This window comes from Triturus cristatus, chromosome 3_1, assembly GCF_964204655.1.
Source record: "Triturus cristatus chromosome 3_1, aTriCri1.1, whole genome shotgun sequence".
Classification (NCBI taxonomy): Eukaryota; Metazoa; Chordata; class Amphibia; order Caudata; family Salamandridae; genus Triturus; species Triturus cristatus.
In genome coordinates, this window is record NC_140583.1 from 1,082,335,936 (window position 1) to 1,082,363,595 (window position 27,660).

The window sequence follows — 27,660 nt, forward strand, 5'->3', positions numbered from 1 at the left end:
ATGCCGAGTCATCAGGATACAAGCAACGAGCTGGGCCTAATAGCAATATTAATAAAACACACAGAGAAAGCATTAGAGAATATTAAGGAGCAACTGAAAGAAGTAGAAAAAGAACTAGCAACTATGTATTTGGAAAACCAGATTGAGAAACATGAAGACAATGTTCATTTACAGAAACAAACTAAGGGGTATATTCACAAGAACGTGTGATAACTACCGCAAGAGTAGCTTAACGCGACTCTTAACATCTCAGCCCATCGCGGGAAAATAACCCTGTGTCAATGTGGAATTCACAACAAGGTGGTACCATGACAAAACCGCGGACAATGTCCGCAATACAACCACCTAGATGGAGATAAAACTACAAACCACAACGCAAAAAAACCTGCGATGGGCCAAAGCGTGATGAGGAAATCAGCGCTAAGCAGCGCCAGGCCTGCAACACACACCTGGCAGGCAGGAAAAATCCCCATAAAAGTAGAAAAAACAACAAAACACAAACTGACCAACACCCAAGCACCATAGAGGCGCAGAGGTCGAGTGCAACCCCACAAGCACCCCGAATGACCAGCCTGGGACTTCGGGGACAGAGAAGGGCAAGGACAAGAAGAAGAGGAAGACAACGTTCATTCCGCAGGCGAACAGGATCATATTCGCGGAGGCGATGGAACACCATCAACAGCTGTTCATCACCTCCAGCGTGGCATTGGGCACCAAAACTGGAATATGGCGGGACATCGTGGGCAAGGTGAATGCCGTCGGAGATCACAAGAGGACAATGGATCGAGGTCAAGAGGCGATGAAATGACATCAAGCGGAAGACCAAGGAGAAACTCAAAGCCATCGAGAAGGCAGCAATGCTGACTGGAGGTGGGGGCCCAGCGCCACAGCTCGTGCTGGATGACATGGAGGAGCTGGTGTCGACAGTCATCAGTGTGGATACTGTGGCCGGAGTCGGGGGGACCGGACACTGCTCGACAGGACACAACAGAACCGCAACAGGGGGAGTGACCACCAGGTACTGGGGAGACAGGTGGAGATGGCCACGATGGCACACATGCACAATCAAGTAGAGCACAGTGCACACCCTCAATGATCTATAGACTCTCTCAATGTACAATGCCATGCTGTCTGAATGTCAACATGTACCATGCGGCTACATACATGTGGACACATTGCAATACACCATCTCCCCTTCACATTGCAGGGCTACCGTCAACACCCCCTGCAGAGCAGTCTCAGCCACTCTTCACTGATGATGAGGAGGACAACCCCAGCATCGACACACAAGCCCTCCTAGACATCATTGACATCATCTGCAACTCACCTCCAGGATCAGGGCTGACCAGCTGTATCAAGGAGACCCCACTCACCCTCCAAACCACCCAGCAGGAGGCACCCACGGCCCGGCAGTCTCCCAAGACCCCCAGGAAAAACACACAGCCTTCCAACACCATGTGCTGGAGGCCCAGAGGGAGACGGCTGAGCAGGTGCGGGTGGGGTTCAACCTCATGGCTACCAAACTGCACGCCATCCATGGGTGCCTAGGCCCGCTCCATGGTCTCCAACGAGCCCTGACTGACATCGCTGGAGTCCTGACGCGGAGAGAACACCTGTCCACTCAGAGGGGCACCAGCGATACCAACCGTTAGCTGGCACACATGCAGAGGTTCATGGAGGACATGGTGCAAATGGAGGTGGAAAAGATGGCAGCCACCGCTGCACATCAGCGAAATGTAGCTGGGATCTACCATGCCCTTCAGATCATCATCATGGCATTGCTGCCACAAGGCATGGTGCAGATGAATGCTGCTGCCCCCACACCATCCACATCTCCGCCCCCTGGTGTGCCATTGCCTCACAGTGCGGCAGACGTATTCACTCCGTCACCTGATGTGTCAGTAGCACACAGTGCCTCAGCCGGTACTGCAACGCCCACAGGTGGGGCAGGGCACCAATCCGGGGACGAGGACGTGGATGGGTTTGTGATCAGGAGGCACTAGCATTCATTTCCGCCACCTTGCCTGTTTCTGCTTGGTGCCGCACATGGCCTCATGACCTTCTTTTCACCCCTGATACACTCCGATGCACTCACCTTGGACAGCGACATGGACTGCCATATCCTGTTTGATGACCAATGACACGGCGACCAGACTTCGGACTATACCCTTCCTCTTTCGTAGTACTTGTCATCCCTGGATGGACTCTGGCTGGCCCTCCACGGGCCCATATTGTGTAGAGTGCTCGGCATTGCCCTGTACCGCTCCAGCTGCAGAACTGCACTGGATGTGCAATAAACATTCAGTGACACACTGCTGTGTCATGTCTTTCATCATTCATGTATGAATGTGTGGATGAATGTAGGGACAGTGATTTCCCTTGTGTCAATGATGCTCATCCTGTGGAATGTCAGTCAGAGGGTGCTACATTGCATTTTGTGTACCGGGTCCCGTGAACCCTACAACAGGGACACTTGCATCAGTCACTTCCATGTCCAGACATGGTCTGAACCACACCCAGAGCCCACGAGTCGATGTTGCAAGCCCTGCACTGGTCCAGTGTACGGCAGGCCAGACCACTCCGCTTACGCTCTGAGAGGGGGCCCTCATGGCTACCCGTCACAGGCGTACTCGCTGGTGGTGTGCAGGTCACTGGTCTAGTTGTCAGCATGTCACAGCCACTCCCTGAGGGCAGGTTTGCATGCACATCACACCCATCCGGCACAGGCCTCACAGGCCATGTGACTCCAGAAACATAAGGAGCTGATGACGTCACATTCCCCTCTGCCGGTGGTGAATGGATGACGGACGCTCCACGGTTCTCAATCATAAAGGGCTCATGAGTTGTTGCACACAGGGTTAGTGGCACCCAAGGCCTTGCGGCCATCACAGGCCTACCACCACGTGATGCTGACTGGAGTTGCACAGGGTTAGTGGCACCCAGAGCATTGCGGCCGGCACAGGCACCCTGCCATGGGACGGTGACTTTGGGTGCACTGAGTTAGTGGCACCTTAAGCTGTTGAGCGGGTGTGCAGCCTGCGATGATGCCCCGTCCCGGCGGTCCAGACAGCTCAGGTTTTGTGTGCCCTGCTGGACCGCAGTGTAGGCCAGAGCCAGTGGGCAGCACGGGCCTGCTGCCACGTGGCGTCGCTTCTGAGATCCCAGAGTTAGTGGCACCCATTGGGCTGAGCGGGTGTGCAGCCTGCGATGATGCCGGGTGCACTGGTATGTCCTATGCCATGGAGTAATCAAGACCCAGCACCAAACGTGAGACCTGGTGGCCTGAGAAGCAGGAATGCATGGTGTGGAGGGTTCCATGTCCACGGGCCCCGGGCTTGTGGCTTGCAGCAGCACGTGGTGGGACCTCCTGTCTACACGCCGGTGGCGGAAAGTGAGCAGTGAGGTCTGGGCATGCTCCGATGGTCGTTGTGAGGTGCTGGGGTGACTCTGCCTGGGTGTGCATGGGTGGGCAGGGGATGTTGTCTTGTGCAATTGTGTGTACTGTGCCAATCATGTATCTGGACTCTGTTTCAGATGACGGCTTTGTCTGAGATGTGTAACCTGGTGTACTGCTATACATACTGGCAAGTGGTTGGAGACACGCCTGTGGCAACAGGTGAGCTGTGTGGCCTGGGTGTGCAAGGGCGGCACTCTCCCTCTCTCTCCCCCTCTCTTCTTCTCTCTCTCTCTCCCCCTCTCTCTTCTTCTCTCTTTCTCTCTCTCCCCCTCTTTTCTTCTTCCTCTCTCCCCCTCTCTTCTCTCTCTCTCTCTCTCTCTCTCTCTCTCTTTCTCTCTCTCTCTCTCTCTCTCTCTCTCTCTCTCTCCCCCCTCTCTTCTTCTCTCTCTCCCCTCTCTTCTTCTCTCTCCCCCTCTCTTCTTCTCCCTCTCTCCCCCTCTCTTCTTCTCTCTCGCTCTCTCTCTCTCTCTCTCTCTCCCCCTCTCTTCTTCTCTCTCTCTCTCTCTCTCTCTCTCTCTCTCTCTCCCCCTCTCTTCTTCTCTCTCTCTCTCCCCCTCTCTTCTTCTCTATCTGTCTCTCTCTCCCCCTCTCTTCTTCTCTCTCTCTCTCTGTCCCCCTCTCTTCTTATCTCTCTCTCTCCCTCTTTTCCTCTCTCTCTCCTTCGCTCTCTCTCTGTCCTTTGATGTACGCAGGACACGCCTTCTCATCATGATTTTTGTCTTGCAGGCTGTGACCTACGGATTGTCCCGAGGGGAGCCTCCATGTGTCTTCGCTTCATTTCAGTGTTAATTTTAATAAAGTTTTATTTGTTGCTTCGAAAGTGAATGTGTGATGCTCATTTTTGTGACGACACATGCATGTCACCAGTTGTGATTATGCAACATCAAGCGGATTATTTTGTACATGTTGAGGTGTAGCTGATGTGGCATGTCTTTGGTCCTCCGGGCTGCATGTTCAGTTGCCTGGGTGCATCTGTTGTTCTTCAGGTGTGGCTCTGGGCTGTGCTCCCTTTTGAGGTGCAGGCTGTGGCCCGACTTTGCACCAGGTCGGAGCAGGTGTTATTTTCCTGCTGCTAACGCTCCTTATCACCTGTTTTGTGTTCTTATCGCAGTTCTGGCTGGTCGTTGTGAATATTGTGGAGTGGTGTTGTCGCGGCTTTTGCCACTGGAATGCCTACTCTGCTTCTTATTAACGATTGTTGCAGGGGTCATCTGTGGCAATGTTTTTTGAGGCTGGTATCGTGGGTAAACTGGTGCTGTGGGCTGTTAACACCAGCTTGTGATTGGGACAATACGTTTATCGCAACTTTGGCTGCGATAAAGTGCCATTAACTCAGCAATAGATCCTTGTGAATATCCCCCTAAGTTTCAGCAGGGCAAAGATGACTATACTGAAGGACGGCTCTTTACATATGCCAGGAAATTTGATGTCCTCAAACAACAGGATAAATTGGACAGTGTCACCAATGCATCTGGCAATCTCATGTCCTTGACTGATGGAGGTGAAGGAGAATTGGAACCAATAGGACAAAGAGCAAAACATACTCTTTTAGGAGAACAAGCAGATATGCAATTAGACACGGTTTGTCCCCAAATTGGCGCATGAATGAGTGGAAAAAGACATAAATCTCGATTTTATCCCCAACTTGCATCAGAAAAAAAATTGATGTCTTCCAGGAGGCTGTAATTCAAGATCTTTACAAAATGAAGAAAACAAAATATACGGACAATCTGATTGGGAAGAAAGAAAAGATCTATATAATCTACAACAAGACAAGCAAATAGAGATACAAATGGCAGATAAGGGGGGTAATATCATTATTATGGAGTAAGAGGACTACATGAAAGAAGCAAATTCCCAATTAAAGAAATGTCATTTACTTTGAGAAACTAAAGGATAACCCAACACCAAGATATAAGATGGAATTGGACAAGAGATTGAAAGAATGGACAGAGGCCAATCTACTAGATGAAGATGGACGTAAATTCATGACAACTGACCACCCAATAATGGCAACCATCTACTTTTTGCCGAAAATTCATAAACAGCCCACAAAGCCACCTGGTAGACCAATCATTTCGAGCAAAGAGCCCTTTTGAAAATAGTTGCAAACTATGTTGACTACTTTCTGATGCCCTATGTGCAAAACCTAAATTCATACTTGAAAGATACGAGTGATCTACTGAGACACTTGCAAAAAGCTCCTTGGCAAGATTCCTATAAACTAATCACAATGGATGTAGTTGTATTGTGTACATCAGAAACCACATTGCTATACAAGCATGTGAATACTTCTTGAAGGAAAGAAATATACATTATGCTCATCACAACAAGTTGCAATTAAAGATGATCAAACTATGTTTAATCCAGAGTGTTTTTTTGTTTGGTGAAGAGTTATACAAACAAGCCAAAGGGATGGCGATGGGCTTTTCCTTTAGCCCTAGCTATGCCTACCAGATGATGGGTTGGTGGGAGCAACAACTGGCCTGGCAACACAACAATGATTTCTACGTAAATAAGATGATCATGTGGCTAAGGTACATTTTTTTTTGTCCTCATTTATGCGACTTAGGGGCATATCAACAAGGGCTTTAACTCTGCTTTTTTGGCTTTAAAAGCCAAAAAAGCAGAGATAAAACTAGCTCCCTATCAACAACAGGGTGCTAACACGCAAATTTGCTTGTTAGCACCCTTTTACTCTACGCTTCCCCTTGCATCTCTAATGAGATGCAAAGGGGGCGTTCCAGAGTAAAGTAATAGGAGAAATGTCGCTAAGCGACATTTCTCCTATTATCAAGAATGTCGCTAACCCCGTTAGAGACAAAAAAAGCAGCGCTAACCGCGGTTAACGCTGCTTTTTTACGTCTGCTAATTTTCAGACTTAGCCATGATATCCTATGGAAGGAGGATATCATGGCTAAGTTTGCCTGTCCCTATCAACAAGGTAACGTGTGATTATCGCTGGGTTTCCAGCGATAATCTCACGTTAGCCTGTTAGCGTGTAGATTTTTATCGCTATTGAGATAAGCGTTGCTAATAGCACGCTATCTCAGCGATAAAAATTCACGCTAGCCGGTGATAATTATCCTCACGCTAAGAGCGCTGAGCGATAATTATCGCCGGTTGTTGTTGATATGCCCCTAAATTGGTTATGGTAAACATGGTCGTTTTGTGCCAAAGTAACGTATAACCGCCCTTGGGTGGCGAGGAGAGACCATGTCATAAGAACCTTCAAATTCCTATGGGATTATCCATCACGGATCTGCAATGATAGTTCCCTCGAATTTGTTGAGTCGCATTGGGTAAAATCATTGGACATCCCTTCCTACCCTTCCAAAAAATTCTTGGCCCAAAGTTCCCAATACTTAGTTCTCTTGCTCTTCCCTCTAGATTTATCTAATTTCCTGACCTTATCTACTAAACAAAGCCAATCTGATACTTTAGGGGGAGTAGGAAGAATCCAATTTATGCACACCTCATGTCTGGCTAACAAAATTAATCAGATCTGCCTAGAGGTCCTGCCTGGCTGCCAGGTAGAACCCAACAATCTTGGAGAACTGGGGTAATGGAGAATTCCACTGGCCTCATTTGACCCAAGGCACCATCTTAATCTGTATGATTACCTTATTTGGTGTGCATTAGCACCCCAAAATATTCGGAACCCCAAATATTAATTTACTGTTCGTTCATCGGAATCCCAGCATTGTTCTTCTGGCTTGGGGGTGGGGGTGCTAGAAATTCTAAGAAATACCGTTGCGCTTCTGGCTTTGGGGTCGATGGGAACATTTTCTCTAATCCATGTGCTCAAGGAATGCGTGGAGAGGCAGATACAATGTTTCCCAGATCATTGTTAGTGGCCACACAGCCACCTCACCACCATGAAATCAAGCAGCAACAATGCCACCTGTTTCTTACATTAAAGTTGTTTCACTCTCGCACTTCTATTAAGTGTCCATCCTTACACAGCTAGCTAAGTGCAATTTAAGTACCAATAAATTCATACGAAATACATACATTTATTGTGTAATTGCATACACGAGAATTGAGCTTATGCTGGAATGAGAGTACAGATATTTATACAGCGGCTCTTCACAGACTTGATTTGATCGGAGGATGTGGACAAACGGCTAGAGAGGTCGACCTCTAAGTTGTGGGACTATATTCGAGCCTGACTGAATCTGATTCTGGGCAAATCATTTAATCTTCCCGTTCCTAACAAAATGAATGCCTGCCTCTGTAACGCAACTGGTGCTCATATAAATCGCTCGGATGCCTTCGGTTCGAGTTCGCGCTATATAAAATCAAATAATAATAAATGATTGTCCATCTCTGTTACCACTATAAAGGTCCAAAATTGTAGCGAGCAATGTGGTGGTCCCACCATGTACACTTGTAAACCCTGGTGGGTCACTCATTTGTTTGCGTAAAGAGCCCCTTTTCCTTTTGGTCTGCTGGTTCAGTGGCTGTTTGTATTGTACACTGTTAAATGCGGTCCTTCAGCTGCAATGGAGTGGTCTCAAGAATTCAGTAGCAAGAGACTTTCAATGTAATGGATGTGAACAGCAGTTTTGCCAGGCATATTTTAAAGTATTACTTGATAGTGCAAATTTAAGTTCGTGAATTAAATCTTCAACATGTGATTCTTGGGCACGAGGTGTAGCTTTTACAGAGTATGCCTGTCTGATGACAAGGACGACGTATCCGTCTTTCTTCTTTGAATATATGTCTTGAGTCATGAGTCTGTAGTGGGTTTTCTCCTAAAGCTATAAGCATTCTGCATATTCATATTTTTATTCTTGAAACAAATACTTCACATTTAATATTCTACATCTTAAATCCTGTTAACCCCTTGACTGTTGAGCCTTTCCCCCCTCCAATGCTCAGCCCTTTTTTTGTCTATTTGGGGTAGTGCGCGCTTAGACATCCATAATTTTATTTTCCATATAAGGTATCCACGCCAAATTTGTGTCCTTTTTTCCCAACATCCTGTGAATTCTAAAAGTAACCAGGGCTTGTGTAATTCCCCTGGAGGGGACTGAAAAAATAGGCAAAATTTAGCTAAATTATGAGGGTTTTTTTTACAAATAGGATAAAAAGTGCTCTGCAAAAAAGTTTCAGTTTTTTCTCTCCTAAAAATGGCATCAATAAAAGGTATACTGTGCTAAAGTCACTATTTTTTTTGCTTTCAGGAACACGGACAGCTGAAACAAAAAAACTATGGGGGTCATTCTGGTGGCAGTCAGACCGCATCCGATGGTTGATGGGATGCGGTCCGACCACTATCTGCTGCTATGGTCCAACCGACACATTGCGATGCATGCTGTCAGAGGCAGCAATCGGAGGGACAGGTTGACACTTTCTGATGGGCTGAAGGAGCCCATCCAACTGGCATAGGGTCACTGATCCCTACAATAGGGGCAGTGCCTGCTCAGGCACTGCCGTAGGGATTACAATGTCCCTTTCCGCCTGCACTTTCATGGCGGTTCACCTAACATGAAAAGACAGGCATACAGTGGCTTTGGGGGCTCCCAGCGAGCTCACCTTCCCCTCTGACCCTCTGATACACGGTGCAGGGATGTTTTTAGAGTGTATTTTTCCTATTGCGGCTTGTGCTGCAGCCCGCAGCACAAGCCACAATAGAAAATGTATACTTTGCGAATGCCACCCAGGCGGTCGCATTGTAATAAGGATAGGGGGACCGCCCACTCCTTGTCGAACGGTCCCTCTTCATCCGCGGTGCCAGTTGGATGACAGTCCGACCAGCACCGTAATGATGCCCTATTTTTTTACCACAATTTTGGCATTTTTCGAAAAGATAGCCCATTTTTCCTGAACTCTGTGCTATAAACCTACTTCCAGTTTGTGGAGAAAACCACTGTGAAACGCATGGGTGATCCTGGAGAGCTACAGATTTGGGAACAGTAGATATAAAAGCTGGATCTGGCGACCGTCTGCATACTTACAAGAACAGCGCTGGCCAGAACAATACCGAACGATGGAGGCACAAAATCTGACAACCGGAGGGTCATGGATAATGTGCTCCTGACTAATAGGTAAGCGGGAAGCCTGTATGTGAATCAATCAATCAATCAATCATAGCATTTATAAAGCGCACTACATACCTGTGAGGGTCTCAAGGTGCTGGGGGGGGGATGCTTCTACTGTTCGAAGGGCCAGGTCTTGAGGAGTCTCCTGAAGGATAGAAGGTCTTCGGTCTGCCGTAGGCAGATGGGGAGGGTGTTCCATGTCTTGGCGGCGAGGTGGGAGAATGATCTACCACCGGCGGTCACTCTTTGGATGCGGGGGATGGTGGCAAGGGCATGGTCTGCGGAGCAGAGCTGGCGGGCGGGGGTGTAGAGGCTGAGTCGTCTGTTGAGGTACTTGAAGGTTATCCTCTTGTTGATGGGGAGCCAGTGTAGGTCTTTCAGGTGGGGTGTGATGTGGCTGCGGCGGGGGATGTCCAGGATCATGCGAGCGGAGGCTTTCTGGATGCGTTGGAGTCGATTCAGGAGTTTGGCCAGGGCTCCTGCGTAGAGTGCATTGCCGTAGTCCAGTCTGCTGCTGACGAGGGCCTGGGTGACCGTCCTTCTAGTTTCGGTGGGGATCCACTTGAAGATCCTGCAAAGCAGGAGGAGTGTGTTGAAGCAGGAGGAGGAGACGGCGTTGACCTGCTTTGTCGTGGAGAGTGTGGTGTTGAGGATGACCCCTAGGTTTCGTGCGTGGTTGGTGGGTGTAGGGGGTGCTCCTAGTGCTGTCGGCCACCAGGAGTCGTCCCAGGCCGAGGGGGTGGAGCCGAGGATGAAGACCTCCATGTTGTCCGTGTTCAGCTTCAGTCGGCTGTTCCTCATCCAGTCGGCGATGGCCTTCATTCCTTCGTGGAGGTTGGTTTTGGCGGTGTGGGGGTCCTTGGTGAGCGAGAGGATCAGCTGGGTGTCGTCGGCGTAGGAGATGATGTTTAGGTTGTGCAGTCGGGTGACGTGGGCGAGTGGTGCCATGTAGACGTTGAATAACGTTGGGCTGAGAGATGAGCCTTGGGGAACGCCGCAGATGATCTCGGTGGCTTTGGAGCGGAAGGGGGCCAGTCGGACGCATTGGGGTCTTCCGGAGAGGAAGGAGGTGGTCCAGTCCAGGGCCTTCTCTAGGATTCCGGCATCGTGGAGGCGTTCTCTTAGTGTGCAGTGGCAGACTGTGTCGAAGGCTGCTGACAGGTCCAGGAGGATCAGGGCCGCGGTTTCTTCACTGTCGAGCATGATCCTGATGTCGTCGGTGGCGGCGATGAGGGCAGTTTCGGCGCTGTGGTTGCTGCGGAACCCTGACTGGGATGGGTCCAGGATGCTGTTCTCTTCGAGGAAGCTGGTCAGTTGTTTGTTGATGGTCTTTTCGATAACCTTCGCCGAGAACGGGAGCAGGGAGATGGGTCGGAAGTTCTTGAGGTCCTTGGGGTCCGCCTTAGGTTTCTTTAGTAAGGCGTTGATCTCTGCGTGCTTCCAGCTCTCCGGGAAGGTCGCTGTCTCGAAGGAGATGTTGATGGTTTTCCGAAGGTGGGGTGCGATGGTCCTACTGGCTTTGTTGAAAATGTGGTGTGGGCAGGGGTCTTCTGGGGATCTGGAGTGGACAGTGTTCATGATCTTGATGGTGTTGTCGTCGTTGTGGTTGGTCCAGGCGAGCAGGCGGTTGGTGTGGGTGGTGGTCGTGGGAGCGGGGGTGTCTGCTGTTTTCGGGGTGGTGACGGCATCGAAGCTGTCGTGGATGTCTGCGATCTTGCAGTGGAAGAAGGTGGCCAGCGAGTCGCACAGTTCTTGTGACGGTGGGATGTCGTTGGTTTTGGAGTTGGGGTTGGAGAGTTCCTTCACGATGCTGAAGAGCTCTTTGCTGTTGTGTGCGTTGTTGTCAAGGCGATCTCTGAAGGCGCACCTTTTGGCGGATCTGATGAGTTGGTGATGTAGGCGGGTGGCTTTCCTGTGGGCTGAGTAGCTTTCCGGTGTTCTTTCGTAGGTCCAGTTTTTTTCTAGTTTTTCGGCAGGTTCGCTTGGAGGCCTGGCGGTCTTTGGTGAACCAGCTGACTCTCTTGCTGGTGTGGGTGTTGGGGGGTTCTTGAGCGGGGCCAGGGTGTTGATGCAGTCGTTGATCCATTGTTTGAGGTTGCGGGCTGCGGAGTCGGGGTCGGTTGGGTCTGTGGGTGGGCTCTGGGCGAGGGTAGCAGTTAGCTGGTCCTTGGTGAACTTGCCCCAGCTGCAGCAAGGCATCTGCTGAGTGTGGTGGTGTGTGGTGGGTTTCCGGAAGGTGAAGTGGATGCAGTGGTGGTCGGTCCATTGGAGTTCGGTGGTGCGGTCGAAGAAGACGTGGGTGCTTGCTGAGAAGATGGGGTCAAGCGTGTGGCCGGCGGAGTGTGTGGGTGCTGTGACGAGTTGTCTGAGTCCGAGGTTGCCGAGGTTGTCGATCAGGGTGGAGGAGTTGGGGTCGTTGTTGTTCTCGTGGTGGAAGTTCAGGTCCCTGAGGAGGATGTAGTCTGTGGAGGCGAGGGCATGTGTGCTGACGCGGTCGGTGATGGAGTCACTGAACTGCGGTCGGGGTCCAGGGGGTCTGCAGATGAGGGTGCCTCAGAGGGTGGTGTTGGAGTCGGTGTGGATCTGGAAGTGCAGGTGTTCGGTGGTGCTGAGGGTGTCGTCGGCGTGTGTAGAGATTTTGAGAGTGTTCCTGTGGACGATGGCAATTCCTCCTCCTGTTCCGTTGGTGCGGTCCTTGCGGGTGATCTTGTAGCCTTCCGGGATGGCTATGGCGATGTCGGGTGCCGAGGAGGTGGTCAGCCAGGTCTCCGTCAGGAAGGCGACGTCTGGGGAGGTGGAGTCGAGTAGGTCCCAGAGTTCGATGGCGTGTTTGCGGGCGGAGCGGGTGTTGAGCAGGATACATCTGAGAAAGTTGGTTTCCATGTTGGGCGGGTTGGCGGGCCGGATGCCGGTGAAGCTGCAGTTCTGGCAGGAGAAGGGTACTTGGGTGCGCTTCGGGACCGCCAGGCAGCAGGTGCGTGATCGCCCGGCGTTGAGTGCGTGGAGGGTGCTTGAGTCGTAGCGGAGCCGGGCGTCGTGGTGTCTGTGGAGGTCAGGGTTCCTGGAGCTGGGCACGGTCCAGGCGTGGACGGGCCTGAATAGTAAGCACTGCTGCTTCCTGGTTGTCCCCATTGTATAAGCTTTTGACCCAGGACATTGCCATTTTGAAAGTTTCAATTAAAATTGAATTTGGTTAAAGCAGGGACTTTTACAGCTTTGTGCTAGAGACAGGCAGTCACTTTTACTTTATTTTGATTGGAAATCTCTTAAAAAACGAAAACAGCCAAATCAATACGATGGAGAAAAGGGAAGCGAAACGAAATGAACTAATGTCGAAAAATTTTGAACAAGACTTGAGTGGTTTCAGAGGAAGTGAGCAACACTCTAACCCTCAAAAAGATGCCAAAAGCAAGCTAAAACTCTGGGAAAAACTATCAAAAAAGAGAGATCAATAAATGGTGGGAGGTGATATCCCTGAATAACTATTTACAAGTAAAGAGACTACCCAGAGGACTGAGGATAACGCTAATGCCGAGTCATCAGGATACAAGCAACGAGCTGGGCCTAATAGCAATATTAATAAAACACACAGAGAAAGCATTAGAGAATATTAAGGAGCAACTGAAAGAAGTAGAAAAAGAACTAGCAACTATGTAACTAAGTTCGGCGATGAAAATGTTTAAGGAAGATTTGGAAAACCAGATTGAGAAACATGAAGACAATGTTCATTTACAGAAACAAACTAAGGGGTATATTCACAAGAACGTGTGATAACTACCGCAAGAGTAGCTTAACGCGACTCTTAACATCTCAGCCCATCGCGGGAAAATAACCCTGTGTCAATGTGGAATTCACAACAAGGTGGTACCATGACAAAACCGCGGACAATGTCCGCAATACAACCACCTAGATGGAGATAAAACTACAAACCACAACGCAAAAAAACCTGCGATGGGCCAAAGCGTGATGAGGAAATCAGCGCTAAGCAGCGCCAGGCCTGCAACACACACCTGGCAGGCAGGAAAAATCCCCATAAAAGTAGAAAAAACAACAAAACACAAACTGACCAACACCCAAGCACCATAGAGGCGCAGAGGTCGAGTGCAACCCCACAAGCACCCCGAATGACCAGCCTGGGACTTCGGGGACAGAGAAGGGCAAGGACAAGAAGAAGAGGAAGACAACGTTCATTCCGCAGGCGAACAGGATCATATTCGCGGAGGCGATGGAACACCATCAACAGCTGTTCATCACCTCCAGCGTGGCATTGGGCACCAAAACTGGAATATGGCGGGACATCGTGGGCAAGGTGAATGCCGTCGGAGATCACAAGAGGACAATGGATCGAGGTCAAGAGGCGATGAAATGACATCAAGCGGAAGACCAAGGAGAAACTCAAAGCCATCGAGAAGGCAGCAATGCTGACTGGAGGTGGGGGCCCAGCGCCACAGCTCGTGCTGGATGACATGGAGGAGCTGGTGTCGACAGTCATCAGTGTGGATACTGTGGCCGGAGTCGGGGGGACCGGACACTGCTCGACAGGACACAACAGAACCGCAACAGGGGGAGTGACCACCAGGTACTGGGGAGACAGGTGGAGATGGCCACGATGGCACACATGCACAATCAAGTAGAGCACAGTGCACACCCTCAATGATCTATAGACTCTCTCAATGTACAATGCCATGCTGTCTGAATGTCAACATGTACCATGCGGCTACATACATGTGGACACATTGCAATACACCATCTCCCCTTCACATTGCAGGGCTACCGTCAACACCCCCTGCAGAGCAGTCTCAGCCACTCTTCACTGATGATGAGGAGGACAACCCCAGCATCGACACACAAGCCCTCCTAGACATCATTGACATCATCTGCAACTCACCTCCAGGATCAGGGCTGACCAGCTGTATCAAGGAGACCCCACTCACCCTCCAAACCACCCAGCAGGAGGCACCCACGGCCCGGCAGTCTCCCAAGACCCCCAGGAAAAACACACAGCCTTCCAACACCATGTGCTGGAGGCCCAGAGGGAGACGGCTGAGCAGGTGCGGGTGGGGTTCAACCTCATGGCTACCAAACTGCACGCCATCCATGGGTGCCTAGGCCCGCTCCATGGTCTCCAACGAGCCCTGACTGACATCGCTGGAGTCCTGACGCGGAGAGAACACCTGTCCACTCAGAGGGGCACCAGCGATACCAACCGTTAGCTGGCACACATGCAGAGGTTCATGGAGGACATGGTGCAAATGGAGGTGGAAAAGATGGCAGCCACCGCTGCACATCAGCGAAATGTAGCTGGGATCTACCATGCCCTTCAGATCATCATCATGGCATTGCTGCCACAAGGCATGGTGCAGATGAATGCTGCTGCCCCCACACCATCCACATCTCCGCCCCCTGGTGTGCCATTGCCTCACAGTGCGGCAGACGTATTCACTCCGTCACCTGATGTGTCAGTAGCACACAGTGCCTCAGCCGGTACTGCAACGCCCACAGGTGGGGCAGGGCACCAATCCGGGGACGAGGACGTGGATGGGTTTGTGATCAGGAGGCACTAGCATTCATTTCCGCCACCTTGCCTGTTTCTGCTTGGTGCCGCACATGGCCTCATGACCTTCTTTTCACCCCTGATACACTCCGATGCACTCACCTTGGACAGCGACATGGACTGCCATATCCTGTTTGATGACCAATGACACGGCGACCAGACTTCGGACTATACCCTTCCTCTTTCGTAGTACTTGTCATCCCTGGATGGACTCTGGCTGGCCCTCCACGGGCCCATATTGTGTAGAGTGCTCGGCATTGCCCTGTACCGCTCCAGCTGCAGAACTGCACTGGATGTGCAATAAACATTCAGTGACACACTGCTGTGTCATGTCTTTCATCATTCATGTATGAATGTGTGGATGAATGTAGGGACAGTGATTTCCCTTGTGTCAATGATGCTCATCCTGTGGAATGTCAGTCAGAGGGTGCTACATTGCATTTTGTGTACCGGGTCCCGTGAACCCTACAACAGGGACACTTGCATCAGTCACTTCCATGTCCAGACATGGTCTGAACCACACCCAGAGCCCACGAGTCGATGTTGCAAGCCCTGCACTGGTCCAGTGTACGGCAGGCCAGACCACTCCGCTTACGCTCTGAGAGGGGGCCCTCATGGCTACCCGTCACAGGCGTACTCGCTGGTGGTGTGCAGGTCACTGGTCTAGTTGTCAGCATGTCACAGCCACTCCCTGAGGGCAGGTTTGCATGCACATCACACCCATCCGGCACAGGCCTCACAGGCCATGTGACTCCAGAAACATAAGGAGCTGATGACGTCACATTCCCCTCTGCCGGTGGTGAATGGATGACGGACGCTCCACGGTTCTCAATCATAAAGGGCTCATGAGTTGTTGCACACAGGGTTAGTGGCACCCAAGGCCTTGCGGCCATCACAGGCCTACCACCACGTGATGCTGACTGGAGTTGCACAGGGTTAGTGGCACCCAGAGCATTGCGGCCGGCACAGGCACCCTGCCATGGGACGGTGACTTTGGGTGCACTGAGTTAGTGGCACCTTAAGCTGTTGAGCGGGTGTGCAGCCTGCGATGATGCCCCGTCCCGGCGGTCCAGACAGCTCAGGTTTTGTGTGCCCTGCTGGACCGCAGTGTAGGCCAGAGCCAGTGGGCAGCACGGGCCTGCTGCCACGTGGCGTCGCTTCTGAGATCCCAGAGTTAGTGGCACCCATTGGGCTGAGCGGGTGTGCAGCCTGCGATGATGCCGGGTGCACTGGTATGTCCTATGCCATGGAGTAATCAAGACCCAGCACCAAACGTGAGACCTGGTGGCCTGAGAAGCAGGAATGCATGGTGTGGAGGGTTCCATGTCCACGGGCCCCGGGCTTGTGGCTTGCAGCAGCACGTGGTGGGACCTCCTGTCTACACGCCGGTGGCGGAAAGTGAGCAGTGAGGTCTGGGCATGCTCCGATGGTCGTTGTGAGGTGCTGGGGTGACTCTGCCTGGGTGTGCATGGGTGGGCAGGGGATGTTGTCTTGTGCAATTGTGTGTACTGTGCCAATCATGTATCTGGACTCTGTTTCAGATGACGGCTTTGTCTGAGATGTGTAACCTGGTGTACTGTTATACATACTGGCAAGTGGTTGGAGACACGCCTGTGGCAACAGGTGAGCTGTGTGGCCTGGGTGTGCAAGGGCGGCACTCTCCCTCTCTCTCCCCCTCTCTTCTTCTCTCTCTCTCTCCCCCTCTCTCTTCTTCTCTCTTTCTCTCTCTCCCCCTCTTTTCTTCTTCCTCTCTCCCCCTCTCTTCTCTCTCTCTCTCTCTCTCTCTCTCTCTCTTTCTCTCTCTCTCTCTCTCTCTCTCTCTCTCTCTCTCCCCCCTCTCTTCTTCTCTCTCTCCCCTCTCTTCTTCTCTCTCCCCCTCTCTTCTTCTCCCTCTCTCCCCCTCTCTTCTTCTCTCTCGCTCTCTCTCTCTCTCTCTCTCTCCCCCTCTCTTCTTCTCTCTCTCTCTCTCTCTCTCTCTCTCTCTCTCTCCCCCTCTCTTCTTCTCTCTCTCTCTCCCCCTCTCTTCTTCTCTATCTGTCTCTCTCTCCCCCTCTCTTCTTCTCTCTCTCTCTCTGTCCCCCTCTCTTCTTATCTCTCTCTCTCCCTCTTTTCCTCTCTCTCTCCTTCGCTCTCTCTCTGTCCTTTGATGTACGCAGGACACGCCTTCTCATCATGATTTTTGTCTTGCAGGCTGTGACCTACGGATTGTCCCGAGGGGAGCCTCCATGTGTCTTCGCTTCATTTCAGTGTTAATTTTAATAAAGTTTTATTTGTTGCTTCGAAAGTGAATGTGTGATGCTCATTTTTGTGACGACACATGCATGTCACCAGTTGTGATTATGCAACATCAAGCGGATTATTTTGTACATGTTGAGGTGTAGCTGATGTGGCATGTCTTTGGTCCTCCGGGCTGCATGTTCAGTTGCCTGGGTGCATCTGTTGTTCTTCAGGTGTGGCTCTGGGCTGTGCTCCCTTTTGAGGTGCAGGCTGTGGCCCGACTTTGCACCAGGTCGGAGCAGGTGTTATTTTCCTGCTGCTAACGCTCCTTATCACCTGTTTTGTGTTCTTATCGCAGTTCTGGCTGGTCGTTGTGAATATTGTGGAGTGGTGTTGTCGCGGCTTTTGCCACTGGAATGCCTACTCTGCTTCTTATTAACGATTGTTGCAGGGGTCATCTGTGGCAATGTTTTTTGAGGCTGGTATCGTGGGTAAACTGGTGCTGTGGGCTGTTAACACCAGCTTGTGATTGGGACAATACGTTTATCGCAACTTTGGCTGCGATAAAGTGCCATTAACTCAGCAATAGATCCTTGTGAATATCCCCCTAAGTTTCAGCAGGGCAAAGATGACTATACTGAAGGACGGCTCTTTACATATGCCAGGAAATTTGATGTCCTCAAACAACAGGATAAATTGGACAGTGTCACCAATGCATCTGGCAATCTCATGTCCTTGACTGATGGAGGTGAAGGAGAATTGGAACCAATAGGACAAAGAGCAAAACATACTCTTTTAGGAGAACAAGCAGATATGCAATTAGACACGGTTTGTCCCCAAATTGGCGCATGAATGAGTGGAAAAAGACATAAATCTCGATTTTATCCCCAACTTGCATCAGAAAAAAAATTGATGTCTTCCAGGAGGCTGTAATTCAAGATCTTTACAAAATGAAGAAAACAAAATATACGGACAATCTGATTGGGAAGAAAGAAAAGATCTATATAATCTACAACAAGACAAGCAAATAGAGATACAAATGGCAGATAAGGGGGGTAATATCATTATTATGGAGTAAGAGGACTACATGAAAGAAGCAAATTCCCAATTAAAGAAATGTCATTTACTTTGAGAAACTAAAGGATAACCCAACACCAAGATATAAGATGGAATTGGACAAGAGATTGAAAGAATGGACAGAGGCCAATCTACTAGATGAAGATGGACGTAAATTCATGACAACTGACCACCCAATAATGGCAACCATCTACTTTTTGCCGAAAATTCATAAACAGCCCACAAAGCCACCTGGTAGACCAATCATTTCGAGCAAAGAGCCCTTTTGAAAATAGTTGCAAACTATGTTGACTACTTTCTGATGCCCTATGTGCAAAACCTAAATTCATACTTGAAAGATACGAGTGATCTACTGAGACACTTGCAAAAAGCTCCTTGGCAAGATTCCTATAAACTAATCACAATGGATGTAGTTGTATTGTGTACATCAGAAACCACATTGCTATACAAGCATGTGAATACTTCTTGAAGGAAAGAAATATACATTATGCTCATCACAACAAGTTGCAATTAAAGATGATCAAACTATGTTTAATCCAGAGTGTTTTTTTGTTTGGTGAAGAGTTATACAAACAAGCCAAAGGGATGGCGATGGGCTTTTCCTTTAGCCCTAGCTATGCCTACCAGATGATGGGTTGGTGGGAGCAACAACTGGCCTGGCAACACAACAATGATTTCTACGTAAATAAGATGATCATGTGGCTAAGGTACATTTTTTTTTGTCCTCATTTATGCGACTTAGGGGCATATCAACAAGGGCTTTAACTCTGCTTTTTTGGCTTTAAAAGCCAAAAAAGCAGAGATAAAACTAGCTCCCTATCAACAACAGGGTGCTAACACGCAAATTTGCTTGTTAGCACCCTTTTACTCTACGCTTCCCCTTGCATCTCTAATGAGATGCAAAGGGGGCGTTCCAGAGTAAAGTAATAGGAGAAATGTCGCTAAGCGACATTTCTCCTATTATCAAGAATGTCGCTAACCCCGTTAGAGACAAAAAAAGCAGCGCTAACCGCGGTTAACGCTGCTTTTTTACGTCTGCTAATTTTCAGACTTAGCCATGATATCCTATGGAAGGAGGATATCATGGCTAAGTTTGCCTGTCCCTATCAACAAGGTAACGTGTGATTATCGCTGGGTTTCCAGCGATAATCTCACGTTAGCCTGTTAGCGTGTAGATTTTTATCGCTATTGAGATAAGCGTTGCTAATAGCACGCTATCTCAGCGATAAAAATTCACGCTAGCCGGTGATAATTATCCTCACGCTAAGAGCGCTGAGCGATAATTATCGCCGGTTGTTGTTGATATGCCCCTAAATTGGTTATGGTAAACATGGTCGTTTTGTGCCAAAGTAACGTATAACCGCCCTTGGGTGGCGAGGAGAGACCATGTCATAAGAACCTTCAAATTCCTATGGGATTATCCATCACGGATCTGCAATGATAGTTCCCTCGAATTTGTTGAGTCGCATTGGGTAAAATCATTGGACATCCCTTCCTACCCTTCCAAAAAATTCTTGGCCCAAAGTTCCCAATACTTAGTTCTCTTGCTCTTCCCTCTAGATTTATCTAATTTCCTGACCTTATCTACTAAACAAAGCCAATCTGATACTTTAGGGGGAGTAGGAAGAATCCAATTTATGCACACCTCATGTCTGGCTAACAAAATTAATTTTTTATTTTTACTCAGTATATTGATAGATTCATTACTTTCCAAAATGCCAAAAATAACAGTAAAGGTGCTTACCTTAATATTCGTTTCTTATCTCTATTAATAATCTTACCAACTTCCTCCTAAAATATATTGCGATGGGAACACAGATATCATTCGCTTTTGGCTCGCTTCATTTTGGACACGTTTTCATCGCCTGATTGTTCATTTTAGATAACTTCTCAGGCGTCCATTAGGACCTATGTAAAGTAAAGAGATGATTTTTCCTAGGAGGTGCAGAAACAATAGTATACCATAAAAAAGTGCAGGATACTTGCCATTGCTGTTGCAAGTCTTGAGCCGGGAAGATTTTCCTCCAAATATCGCCTGGCGTAGTAAATTTGTCTTCTTCTTTCTGAGTTAAATGCCAATACCATTTTGATACCTCTTTTCAAGCTGAATCTTTTTGGATTTCTTCCTCCGATTTCCTAGTAGATTTTAGATTTTTCTCTTGTTCCTTTGACCAACTCGCCAACTGATAGTACCTAAACCTTGATATTTCTTCATTAGTTTTTTCTGACAGTAGATCCCAGCTATGTAGATTTCCAAACTTGTAAAGTTCTTTCCATTTCAAAATTCCTGCTTTCCTCCACGGACCTGCTAGAGAGTCTCGTAAAAAGTCAGGAGTTCTAGGCGATTTCCATATTGATGCAAAACAGCCATAATAAGAAATTTTCCATGCTCTTCTTATCTCATACTATAGCTTGTACGCCGCTCCTAGTACCTTTAGTTTGACATTTCTGAAGTAGTTCGGATGACCAAACTTAAAAAGACAATAGTCGTCGGCAGTTGCAGCGCTCCAATAGGAAGAGTAAAACTCATGTGATCTAAAAAGAATTCTGATATTCTTAAATTGAAAGGCTCTATAGTAAACCAAAAGATCTTATCTAGCTATACCACCTCGATTTTTCCTCTAACATAGATTTCTCCATGCTATCCTTACGCCTTTAGATGCCCATATAAAAGTATTGATTTCACATTGGCTCTCCCCATAAAGGTAAGAGATACACAACTCCATGATCTTAATAATTTTCTCATTTTTTTACTTTTAAATTCAGGTTTACTTGGGCGATTTCCTCAGTGGTTTTTAACATTTCTATCCCCAAATATTTAATTCTGTTCTTAAGTCCCATCGTCGGTGAGTTCATATTCCAATACATAGTCTCAGTCTTTTGGTGATTTACTTGGTAACCGGAGATGTTCCCAATGTCTGTTAGCTTTTTTGTTATGGTATGGAGAGACTTATCTAAATAACTGGTGTAGATCATAAGGTCATCGGCATATAGTGTCACTTTCATAACCCATCCTTTAAATTTGAATGGAATAATTTCCTGTGACTTCCTAATCATGTTACCTAGAGGTTCTATATATAGGTTAAAAAGATGCGGGGAGAGCGGGCAGCCCTGTCTCGTACCTCTTGAATTCTGGAAAAAAAAAATTCCCAGATGCTCCCCACCCAAAAGAAAAAACATAAATTGTGATCAAAAAGAAAAAACCTATGACTTTTACCCCAACCTGGAGAACCCTCCCTATTATCATTGGGCAAATCTAATTACCCTATTTGAGTTTTGTTGGCATGAGGTGAATTTTTTATAATATTTCTGGCTCTTACTTATTTGCTTTTATTCGTTCTACCAATGTCTCCACTTCTTTTGGCTCCCTGATGTTGAAAGTTTGATTATTCCACATAATCTTCAGGAGGGCTGGATATTTCAATTGGACCGTTGCCCCTGCTGCTCTCAGATCGTGCATGAAGTTCCCTAGTGCCCACTGTCTATCTGACGTTGTCTTAGAGATATCAGAACAGACTTTATAGTTGTAACCGTCTTTGGAAAGGGTACCTGCCTTTAGAGCCTTACTCAGAATAATTTCTTTTAAAGTATAGGTCCTAAAATTAACAAGTATTCTCCGCGGATTTTTCCTTGAATTATTTAGTCCAAAAGGGTCTCTGTGTACCCTTTGGATGTCATCATCTATAGTTGTTTCATCTAGCTCTGGGGAGATTTCCATTAGCAGTTTAACAGTATCAATTTGCTGATGTCGCTTTGACAGGATTTCACCTCTTCCCTGGTTTGTTCCAATGCATTTTCTGTAGCAGGCACCTGGTCCACTAGGGCGTTAACCTCTGACTCCAGTGCCTCACATGTTGCTTGTATTCTCTCCAGGTTTTTTCAGACTTTGCAAAGCTCAGCTTCATTTCTTTAAAGAGAGACCCCATCAGGTTCCCAAGTTCAGCCTGCATGAGTGACTCTGAGTTCAAATCCATATTTAGCGTTTTTAGGAGTGGGTTATCTTCGCTCTCAGGTCCCTCTTCCTCTTCTGGGCCATTTTGTTCCATAGAATCTATTGACATAAGGACTTGAAATGGATTGCTTGTACATTGACTACTTGGGGGGCCTCTATAACTCACTTTTATCGAAGCTCTCCTCCGCAGTTGTAGTCCATCCGCGGCAGCCGTCCAAACACCTCTCTGCCTCCCTGCCACGTCTGTCGGATTGGGACGTGGCTCTCCACCTGGTCCCGCCTCTGCCTGTACCTCGGCGTTCGCCTCCGTTCTGCCACCTCCTCCATGTCCCAAGCGCCAAAAGCCCAATCTCTCGGTGTTTAGTGCTGGCACTCGCACTCTGGGTCAAGATCGACAGTCAAAAGGTGAGCCAGTTTCCCGATAATTAATTCTTTTAGTTCCAGTCTGCTTCGAGCCTTTTTGCGTTCATTTGTGCACCTCACTCGGCGGAGCTCCGGACCTAAGCACTAGCCGGCCGCCATGTTCTCCTCTCTCAGTAATATTGTAGGATAGTACCCTTCTGTGGCTAAGGTACATTGACGACCTCTTTATCTTTTGGGATGGACCTGAAGAAACCTTTGATAAATATTTTGAAATTCTAAATTCTACTAGTGCAAATTTGAAATTTACATACAATATCAGTTGATCAAGAGTAACATTTCTGGATACAGAAATATATATTCAAGAGAATAAAATACCTACAACACTATATTGAAAAGAAACCGCTACTAATACAATCCCACATGCAGAAATTTTCCATCAAACAACCTTGATCAACAATATCCCATATGAAAAGTGCTCAAGTATCTAGAGGTTCTGTTCGGTAGGAGATAAATGGTTAAAACACAGCAAGATAACATCTCAAAGATTCAAATGAAGGGGTTATACCAACAACACAATAACAAAAGGTTGGAGCAGAACATCGACAAAATCAAGAGCAGATATTCTAAAAACTAAGGAGCCAACGACAAGTAATAATTCAGAAACTATTTGTCTCATCACCCCATACTCCATGGAAGCTAAAAAGATTAAGGATATTCTGAAAAAAAATGGGAAAATCCTACAAATGAGACCCAACAGTTGCTCAAATAATGGGAAAACATCCCAATGTAACTTTCAGAAGAGCTAAAAATTTGAAGGATCAATTAGTTCATAGCCACTTCCGGAAGAAAAATAGCAAATCGGGCGCGCGAGTTATAGTTAGCTGAACTAACTATAACGGGGGAATTTCAATGGTTTTGTACAAGTGAAAAGTCCAGCTAACTATAACACCCCTGAAACCTATGGTTTTTTCAGTGAATTTATGAGGTTTTTTAAATGCTAATTCCTAACTATAACGTGCCTGAAACCTATGGTTTTTTCTGTGAATATATATATATATATGTATTCACTGAAAAAACCATAGGTTTCAGGGGTGTTATAGTTAGCTGGACTTTTCACTTGTACAAAACCATTGAAATTCCCCCGTTATAGTTAGTTCAGCTAACTATAACTCGCGCGCCCGCAATGCACTGCTGATGACGTCACATATTACATCACTCATGACATGGTCAGTGACATCACTCATGACATCACTGATGACATCTCAAATGACATCACTGATGACATCATCCAGTGAATGTGTGTTTTTCTGAAAATTAAATATGTTTTATATATGTATATCTCAAGGTCGATGGAAGAATAAATGGGTATATAAGTGTCTAAATGGATGATTTGTTTTTGAAAAATTGATTGTGTAACTGACTGATTAAGTGCATCATAGTGAATACATGGCTTAGTGAGTAATGTTTAAATATGTAAATATCTGTATCAGTCTCTCACTTTGTGTATAAGTGGCTGCATGGGTTGGTGAGTAGCTACATGGGTGTCTATATAGGTTATTAGTTGGTTTTTTGAGTATCAGTCTGAGTGTCTGCATGGTTCGGTGGGGGGTATTACGTAGTGCATAGGTGCATGAATGAGTGACTCACTGTTTGTATGTGTTGAAGACAGCATGTGTGCAGGACTGTATGGGTGGATGAGTGTGTGTATGGGTGTGTTAGTGAGTGAATGACTGTCTCAATAGTGTCTTTATGAGTAACTACATATGTTTTAAACTAGTACATGTGACTATTGGTGTATATAAGTGAGTATATGTGAGAGTGAGAGATTGAAAGAGTTCCTGTATGAATAAGTATGTGTTTCTATAAGTGATTGTTTAAAAGACTAAGTATGTGTAAGTTTCCGTAGAAGTAAGTGTGGTGGTGTGTGTATAACTGTATATGCAAGTAAATGTATGTTTGATTCTTTATTAGCATGAGTGACTGTGTATGTGAGTAACTCTATGGATGAGTGGCATTGTGTAACAGGATGTATAGGTGTATGAGTACATATGATGAGTGAGTACATGTATGAGTGACTGTATAGGACTGTTGGTGAATGAGTGGATGTGTATGTGGATCTTAGAATTACTGAAGAGGTTGTTGTAACTGGTATTGGTAGGTCCATTGTTTTGAAAAGTTTAGTGTCTATTTTTGAATGTGTGTATCAAAGGTTATATTAGGGTTAGAGGAGGTCTGCCACTCTATCACAAGGATGATGTCATCAGTGATGTCATCAGTGATGTCATTTGAGATGTCATCAGTGATGTCATGAGTGATGTCACTGACCATGTCATGAGTGATGTAATATGTGATGTCATCAGCAGTGCATTGCGGGCGCGCGAGTTATAGTTAGCTGAACTAACTATAACGGGGGAATTTCAATGGTTTTGTACAAGTGAAAAGTCCAGCTAACTATAACACCCCTGAAACCTACGGTTTTTTCAGTGAATTTCTGAGGTTTTTTAAATGCTAATTCCTAACTATAACGTGCCTGAAACCTATGGTTTTTTCTGTGAATTTCAAAGGTTTTTTAAATGCTAATTTCTAACTATGCCTACAGAGATAGGACATGTGAAGAAAGAAGATAACATGCACAGAAAGAAAAAAAAGAAGTGCAGAAAGAAGCAACAGAAGTCCTCAAAGACGAAGAAAAGTGCAGGAAGAAGGATAACGTGCAGAAAGAACAAAAAGAAGAGCAGAAAGAAGCCTTGTTGCAAAATCATCCTGTACCCTCAACTTTTTCAGACGGATACTGGTGGTAACTGAGTCTGAGTAACCAGTCCTAGAGCCAGTGCTATGTTAAAAGACACTTAGAATACAGTGAAAACACCTATATACACTAGGGAACATTATGCGTTGGGGTCCCCCTGTGATTACCATGACCTCCTCTGTAAGCCCCTAGTATATAATAGGGCAGGGGGATTAAAACTACCTCTTAAAACAGGCCACAGGGCGTTTTTGCACACGTTAACTCAGGCCCCATCCCCTCCCTTCACCACTGTGTAAACACGCCCTGTGTCCGTTTTTAGTTGGGAGATTAAGTTCATTTGAATCCTGAGGGTCCCTAGGGTCCAACTAGCCCACTAGGTACCTCCAGTAAGTGCCACAGAGCTGCGTTGCAGAGAGGTGTAAAAAGTGGCACGGCCTGGACCACCTCTCTGCAATGCAGCTCAGTGGCGCTTACTGGAAGCACTTGGTGGGCTAGTTAGCCCCCAGGGGCCCTCAGTATTGAAGGGAAATTATATCCCCAATTTAAAACGTGCCATAGTGCGTGTTTGCACACGTCACCTCAGGCCCCGTCCCCTCCCTTCACCACTGTGTAAACGCGCCCTGTGGCTGTTCTAAGTTGAGAGATTAAGTCCCCTTGAATCCTAAGGGTCCCTAGGGTCAAACTAGACCACTAGGTGCCTCCAGTAAGCGCCACAGAGCTGCGTTGCAGAAAGGTGTAAAAAGGGGCTTGGTCTCAGAACACCTGTCTGCAGCGCAGCTCCCTGGCGCATACTGGAGATGCCTGTTGGGCTAGTTGGCCCTCAGGGACCCTCAGTATTGAAGAGGAATTAATTCCCCAACTTACAACTCGCCAGGGGGCGCGTTTGCAGAGTGCTGCAAGGAGGGGGAGTGGCCTCCGGCGCGATGCCAGTCTTTTATTTATTTTAATTTTTTAAGAAGGGGGGCTGTGTGGTTCCCCTTCTTATTCTAATTTATTGGCCCTGATGACCCCATCCCCCAGGGCCTGTCTCCTAATTATATTTTTTTGACCCCAATCCCCAGGGCCGGCCACTGTTTTTTATTATTTTTAAAAAATATATATTTATAGACACACCTAGGACATGCTGGACAAACCGTACGTACCTATCACCATGACGATTTGCGTGATATTCATTAAAAGGCGACTATGCATACAATGAATCCACATGGAATGTATTTACACCACTAGTGAAGCTCTGACATGTCTGATGCCCTACCGTGCCTAATCCCGGTAGACACCCTTGTCGTTTATTTATACAAACATGGGTAGCTATTGACGGGCACATTTAATACACATGCACACCAAGCCATTCAAAGGGGATTCGACAAAAATTCGACCAAAACTATGCAAGAAACCCCCCTCACGGTTAATAAAACACACATCCACTGCCGGATGTGTAATACTTTTTATTTTACTCTCTGGAAAGGGGACTAACATCACTTGAGAGTCACAGCGCGCTCCTGGCAGAGCCCAATGCTGTGTTACACCCACCATTGCCTGCTGAGTGTCACACACCTCTGTGTTGTATTCCACTAGCTAGTGCATATGCTATGAAACTCTCTAGCCCATGTGCACTGTAACACCACCCCGTGAATATGTCATGCCACACTTGTCTTCGCAAGGGTTATATTGCCCCATCTAACGTGCCTTCTTCGATGCCTATGTTATAACGCACAGTGCTATGCCATACATATTACCATCTGGGATCCATATCTTTGTCACAGTGCATATCCAACGTTACACTCCCCAGCACATATTTTATATTACAACTTTAGAGACTAGTTAGGTTACACAACACTGCCCTGTGCATATTACACTCCAAGGCGCATATCGCATAGCACGCGCTAGTGCCTGTGCTTTCTCGCGCTCTCCAGTGAATCTGTCATTACGCACAATGTATTGCATATTATATTTCACGCCCGGTTCATCTTATATCACACTTTTTGGTGCATAGTTTATACCATACACTATATCTAGTTTTCATTTTCAATCGTGCTCTCAGGACTATGTTCTATATAACACTGTGTTCACCTACCCTTTTCACGGGCATTACATTTTGCAATAGGGGGTGGAGGGTCAGGGGGTGTTTCTGCCAAGTGAGCCCGGAGTCACAGTCACAAACGTCCTCTTCTTCCTGAATAAAAGTGAGATTATGCTGCATACTTGTTCATATTTTAAGTAGTTTGCACAGACACACGTTTTAAA